This window comes from Meriones unguiculatus, chromosome 5 (assembly GCF_030254825.1).
Source record: "Meriones unguiculatus strain TT.TT164.6M chromosome 5, Bangor_MerUng_6.1, whole genome shotgun sequence".
NCBI classification, from domain to species: domain Eukaryota; kingdom Metazoa; phylum Chordata; class Mammalia; order Rodentia; family Muridae; genus Meriones; species Meriones unguiculatus.
Genome location: NC_083353.1, coordinates 106674525 through 106680524, shown reverse-complemented (window position 1 = coordinate 106680524; position 6000 = coordinate 106674525). Strand labels below are relative to the sequence as shown.

Here is a 6000-nt window from a genome sequence, read left to right as displayed (position 1 = left end):
GGGCTTTCCCACAAAACCCGTAAGGCGCCATTCTCCACGGGTGTCAACTTTGGAGAGGAGGCACCGAAGCTGGGCCCTGTCCCGTGTGTCATCGGGCGCGTAAGGTCCTCCGCGGGCCTCACGGGCGGCCCGACGGTGGTTGAAATGCACTGACCCACGCCTCCGGCCAGACGCAGCCTCTTCCAGCCGTCAGTCTCAGCCCCGAAATGGCGGCTACATTATCGCGAAGCCACGCCCCCCGAAGGCGGGGCCAGATTCCAGGCCGGAGCGATAGATCCCCGAACCAAGTTTTAAGCGGACAGCCGAGCCCGAGAGCTCGCGCAGAGACGGTGAGTCCGCGGCGCCGCAGGTCGACAAGACGAGCGTCGAGCGCATGACTTGCTCGCCGGGGCGGCCCGAGAGCGTCTTCATCGCTGGTGCTTGCGCCGCCATCTTAGATGGCGGGAGTTAGAACGGAGCGAGCCTGAGGCGGGAAGGCTTCTCTGTCGCTCTCCGCGGGCCCTCGGACGGGCCAGCTGGCCGGGCTTTGGGGCGCGTGCCCTGAGGCGCGGGGCGCTAGTGCAGCGATGCGGGGCCTCCCCGGGGCCCCGTCCCCCGGGCTGGGGACGCGCCGAATGTGACCGTATCCCGTTCTCTCAAACACAGCCGCCGCTGCACCACGGGACCCGGCCCGGCCCGGCTCCCTCAGGTAGGCCGCAGGGCTGACGGCGTGGCCGCGGGGTGCGGGGCCGGCCCGGCCGCTGTCACCGGAGTGGCGGGCCGGGTGCGGGCCGGGTGTCATGGCCGGCGAGCCAGTTTCCACACCCCTGCTCAGATTTCCCAGTGTTTTTCGGAAACGTGCCAGCGCCACCTCGGTGCCCAGCGCGCATTTCTCATATTTTGGCAATGGGGGTGGGGTGGGGGGGATCCTCCCAGAGCTGCCCAGTGTCTGTGTTGTCACTGGGATGGGCTTGTTCTTTTTCTTTCGGGCTGCAGAAGTGGGGGGAGCCCGGCCTTGCACCTCCTTCGGGCTGCTTCGCTTAAGTGACACCCTTTTAGGGAAGACGAGAGGAGTCAGGGAAGGCAGCGAGAAACGGGTCACTGCCCCGCCACAAAGGCGTGGGACCTCGCCCGGGGCTTCCTTAAGGGGAGGCCCGGGATGCTGGAGATCGGGAGCCGGGCTGGCCTTTTGTGTGAAGCGACAGCCTCCCAGGCTCTGCAGAGCCAGTGGATGGATGCAGAGAGAGGAGTTGGTACATGACGGGAGGCGAGGCGGCCGCGTTCATTCATTGTTCTTTCTCCAGGGCCCAGGGTGTGCCTTTGGTTTTCATTCTTTTGTTAGGAGGGACGGTCCCGGTTGAGACGTAACTGGGACCTGGGGAGTAGGCCGGGTCTGTGCATGGAAGTGGGGAATGAATTCAGGGCAGGTCTGGATGCCTGCATTGCGTCCTGTGGGGTCTGTGGAGAGACCCTGTCTGCCCTTGGTGCTCTGGCTCTCGGGGCGTGAAAACAATGCTCGGTGATAAGGCTTGGTTTCCCAAGCGGTTTTGGGATTTAGAACAGTTAGTGAGCTTTGGAGAGTAGAACAGTCCTGAGGTTCCCTGCTTGTTTTTGCGCGGAGTTGAGAACGACTCTGTTGGCCAGGTGAGGCCGAGGGGAGGGCATTGTCAGCGGAGGGAGCAACTGGCACCGAGGCACAGAGGCATGGCCTGCGGGAGTTGGGGTGAGTTTGGGGAGCAGCTAGTAAATGTGGGGTGCAGGAAGCAGTGAAATGTCAGGGTCCGAAAGAAAATTTGATTACCTTGTGACGTGTCGGTGGTGATGGATAATGGTGAACTAATTTAGTTTGAATTAATTAACTTCATGTTTGCTAAGTTGTAACTCTTGCTGGTTGCTGCTTTGCCCCGCTCCCCTTATGGTAGTGAAGTTGATTAAGCTGAAAGATTTACTTTGTAAAGTCTAGGTAACCAGTTTTGGTAATTGATACAAAATGTGCTTGTTCACTGTTCTTCTGAGATTTTCTTGCAGGTTCTTCTAAGGTTATATACCTGCTCACAAAAAATATTGACTTCACAAACGTAATATTCTGTACTCTGAGTTTAAACTCGCTGCAGACCACGTAAAACATGTTCCCCAAACATACAGACATTGTCAGATTATGGAAAACACCTGAAAAAGTGTAGCATGAAAGTATTTCTAATTGACCCTATTTATATAGTACAGTTTTCTTTGGACTGAGTCCCCAGATTGAGGGGCTTTGTTAAAAAAATCTCCAGCCCATGAATATCAGTCTTCTAGAATAGCTACTTCGATTAAGGCTTATGCTGAGGAGGCTCTTCAATATGAAGAGACATCAGAGGCAGTTTCCAAGTCTGTGGTGCTGTGTACCACTGAAAACCACTGAGGTTCTTTTGACTTGTTTTTACTCTTATCACTTCAAGGACTAAGTAAGCTGTTTAAAATACAGCAGCAACATTTGACCTAGCTGAGCCCTGGGTACTTGGAAAAATAAACCTGCTGATGTTTCTGTTCTGGAGGCTTATCTTAGGTCTGCAAGGCTGATTGTGCCCCGAAGTGGGATCAGGCAGCTTTGTTAAGGTCTTGTCAATAGTTGAAAACGACCTTGTGTATCGTGAAATAGAAGGCTTGACTGAAATACTTTTGAATGCATTTTAAGGGATTTGGCCTAGTAGAAAAAAACAAAACAAAACTAAACACTGAGAACTATATTAAAACCTTTCACTTATGACAAAAAGTATCCTAAAACTAAGAATGATACTGCATCACAAGTACACTGAACCCAGTTGATTTTAGCTTCAAGCCACTTTTGCTTAGAAGATTACAGCTTCACACTTTTTGGAAGTTAATTTGACATTTGCAGAAGCACTAACTTTTTTTTTTTTGATGGAAGTACAATGACTAACTTCAATTTGGTGTTTTAGGAAATCTACTAGTAAATGTGTGATTATTTAATGTTTAAATGTCAGACAAAACTTTGTTAGTCACCTACTACCTAAAAACAAAAAAATCATGAGAGAATGCTTTAGTTTGCCTGTTAAGATTTACTAGTAATAATCCTGATTTTGGGAGGAGTTTGCTAGCTAAACAGCATGCCTTAATGTTGACTTGTAGAACAGAATGTATTTATTGTCTCTGAGAGACAGTGAACAAATGTAACAGTGAGGGATTTATGAAACCATAAAATTAAGCTTTGATTGAGATTTTTTTTTTTTCTGATGTTGTATGTAGACCATAAAAATCAGGAATGTTGGTTTTTTTTTTTTTTTTGTTATTGGTCTTTTTAGGCAGGGTCTCACTATGTAATTTTTGGACAAACTCACTTTAACTTACAGTGACTTCTCTGCCTCTGCCGCCCAAGTGCTATAAAGGTATAGGTTTTTTAGGAAGAGGTTGTTGAGGGTTCTTTTTTTAAATTTTATTTTTCTGATATGTTTACATATGGATGGGTGAAATTGCTAATTGTTTAAAATATGACACTAGATATTTATGTTAAGAGTTTGATGCTACTAATGGGGTAGGTCTAAACTTTTGTCTGTAATCTGATGATAACAATGTCTGAGTGTTTTATTTTGGCCTTCAAAGTTATGAGTAAAAAGTCCTTAATTACACATTAAAATTGACACCTTTAATTTTTGTAGTGTTTGAGTCATTCTGTTACTCCTTTGCTCCCAGAATTATTTGTGTAGCTCTCAGTGGTTTAATTTTAGTTGCTTTTTAAATTATATATGTATGGGTATTTTGCCATATATGCCTGGTGCCTTGGAGGTGGGAAGTGGGCATTTATCACCTGGAACTGAGGTTACAGACAATTGTGAGCCAGTATGTGGGTGGGTACTTGGAACTGAACCCAGGTCTCTTCAAGAGCAGCTAGTTCCCTTAACCGCTGAGCCCTCTCTCTAGCCCTTTAGTGGTTTTTGTTGTGGTGATTTTTAAAATTATTTTATTGTCTGTGTATGTGTATGTTGTGTGACTGAGTGTATGCACCACTGTGTACAGTGTAAGTGGAGGTCAGAAGAGAGAGAGCATCAGATCCTCTGGAGTTGGAATTACAAGTAGTTGTGTGCCACTGTGTGGGTTCTGGAAACCCAACCAGATTTTCTGCAAGAGCAGTGAGCACCTTTAACTGATAAGCCATTGTTCCAGTTCAGTTGTTGTTTTTAAAATACGTAGTCTCAGGGCTGGAGAGATGGTTCAATGCTTAAGAGCACTTGTTGTTCTTGCAGAAGATCTGGGTTTGTGTCTAAGCATAAATGCAGACCAAATACCCATACACATAAAACAAACAAAAAAATTAAATGAATACTTGTAATAATTACCTATGTAGGCAAGGCTGGCCTCAAATATGTGATTCTTCTGTTTCAGTCATCTTGAGATTTGGGATTATAACACCTAGTGAGTGATTTCAGATGTTTGACTTTTGAAATTATTCCCAGAATCTCAGTTTAACTGAAGAAAATTTCAAATGGATGGTATGTATTTGTTATTTAGCTTGGCACAGGATATTTGAAGTTTTTTAAAAATTGCTCTTTGTTAATTAGCATCACATTCCAATCAGTGTACATAGTATATTTTTGAAGAACACATGACACAGTTTTATTTTTAGACTAGGTTCTAAAGGATTTAGCTGGGTGGCGATTAACAATCCTAAAGAACTATTTTAGAATTTGCAAACCCTTATGATTTAGTTGTTTACATTTTTGGTTAACGAATGTGAAGGAGCAGGCAATGAGAATGTTTTAAGTGAACTCTTGTAGTGCATTCCTTCAGAGAAGTGGTATGGTCTGTGCTGTGTAGAGTCATCTTCCTCTTTAGTTATCTTTCTTTTCATTTCTTTTTTTTGAGACAGGGTCACTCTATATGATCCTGGCTGTCCTGGAACTCACTCTGTAGACCAGGCTGGCCTGAACTCACAGAGATCTACCTTCTGCCTCCCAAGCACTGTGATTAAAGGCGTGTGCCACCATACCCTGCTTCACTTTCCTTTTTCTAACTGTTGTATCTAATTTACTGTCATCCAGTAGCAAGAGTAAGTATGACTGGTTGAGTCAAGATGTTCTCTTCTCTTTATTTCCCTCCAACCTACTATGAAGTAAAAGTTCTCTCTGATTTTTTCCTTGACTTTCTGCTATAATGAGACATGATGGTTGGGCAAAACATCTCCCTTTTCTGTTTTTATGGGTACAGTCCTGGGGATTAAACCTAAGACTATAAGTGGACCAGGCAAAAACTGCCATTCTGTTTGCATTTCTTCAACCCAGTACATTAGTGATGGTAGAGTCATAGTAGTTATGTCTAAATGAGTTATTGTTTCATGTGCTTATTGTTTTTAGACAGAAGCCCAGGCTAGCCTCATGGCAATCTTATTGCCTCAGCCTTCTGAATGCTGGGATTATAGGTATGCATATAATCCTGGCTTTTTATTAGTTCTTTGAGAATTTCATATAGCATGTTTTGATTATATTGGCCCCCTTCTCCAATGCGTCTCAGATTCACCCTTCTCCTTCCCTTTGTGTCTTCTTTCTTTCTTTTTTTTTTAATCTTTCAAGACCATTTGTGTTGTCCAAATATTCTTGGATATGTGGTTGTCTACTGGAGAGTGGTTGATTTACCAGGGGTTACACTTAGAGAAAATTGTCTTTCCTTTTTCCAGCAGCTGACAGTTGCCAGTAGTTCCTGGACTAGGGGTGGGATTGTGTGCCCTTGTCCAGGCTAGGATTTGATCTGGCTTGGTTTGCAGAGGTTTTTTACTTATATTCTCCCAAACACTGAGAGTTGATATCTTCAGCTACCTCGCTGTATCCAATATTTCCTTGCCTCAGGTACTTAGATGCTTTCTTGCTTCCTGTTCCTCAATGATTCCTGAATCTTTGAGGGGTAGAATGATGAGAGATACATTTTGCAGTATGTATCTATGTGTAACAATCAATCATTAAGAGTCAGCTTAATACTGTTCTTTTAGCAGCATAATAATAGTAACTTTTCCCCTAGGGCCTATGTCCT

General features: G+C 45.0%; 1 protein-coding gene across 3 annotated transcripts in view; it reads left to right on the top strand.

Annotated features, from left to right (window-relative positions):
* The first annotated feature begins 293 nt into the window (after positions 1-293).
* Raf1 (Raf-1 proto-oncogene, serine/threonine kinase) overlaps positions 294-6000 on the top strand; it is a 54621-nt gene continuing 48914 nt past the window's right edge. For 2 of the 3 annotated variants that reach the window (XM_021641016.2, XM_060383974.1), the window contains exon 1: positions 294-688. The gene's annotated coding sequence lies outside the window, so the exon portion shown is untranslated. The remainder of the gene's footprint in view (positions 689-6000) is intronic. The other variant, XM_060383975.1, reaches the window with a different exon arrangement.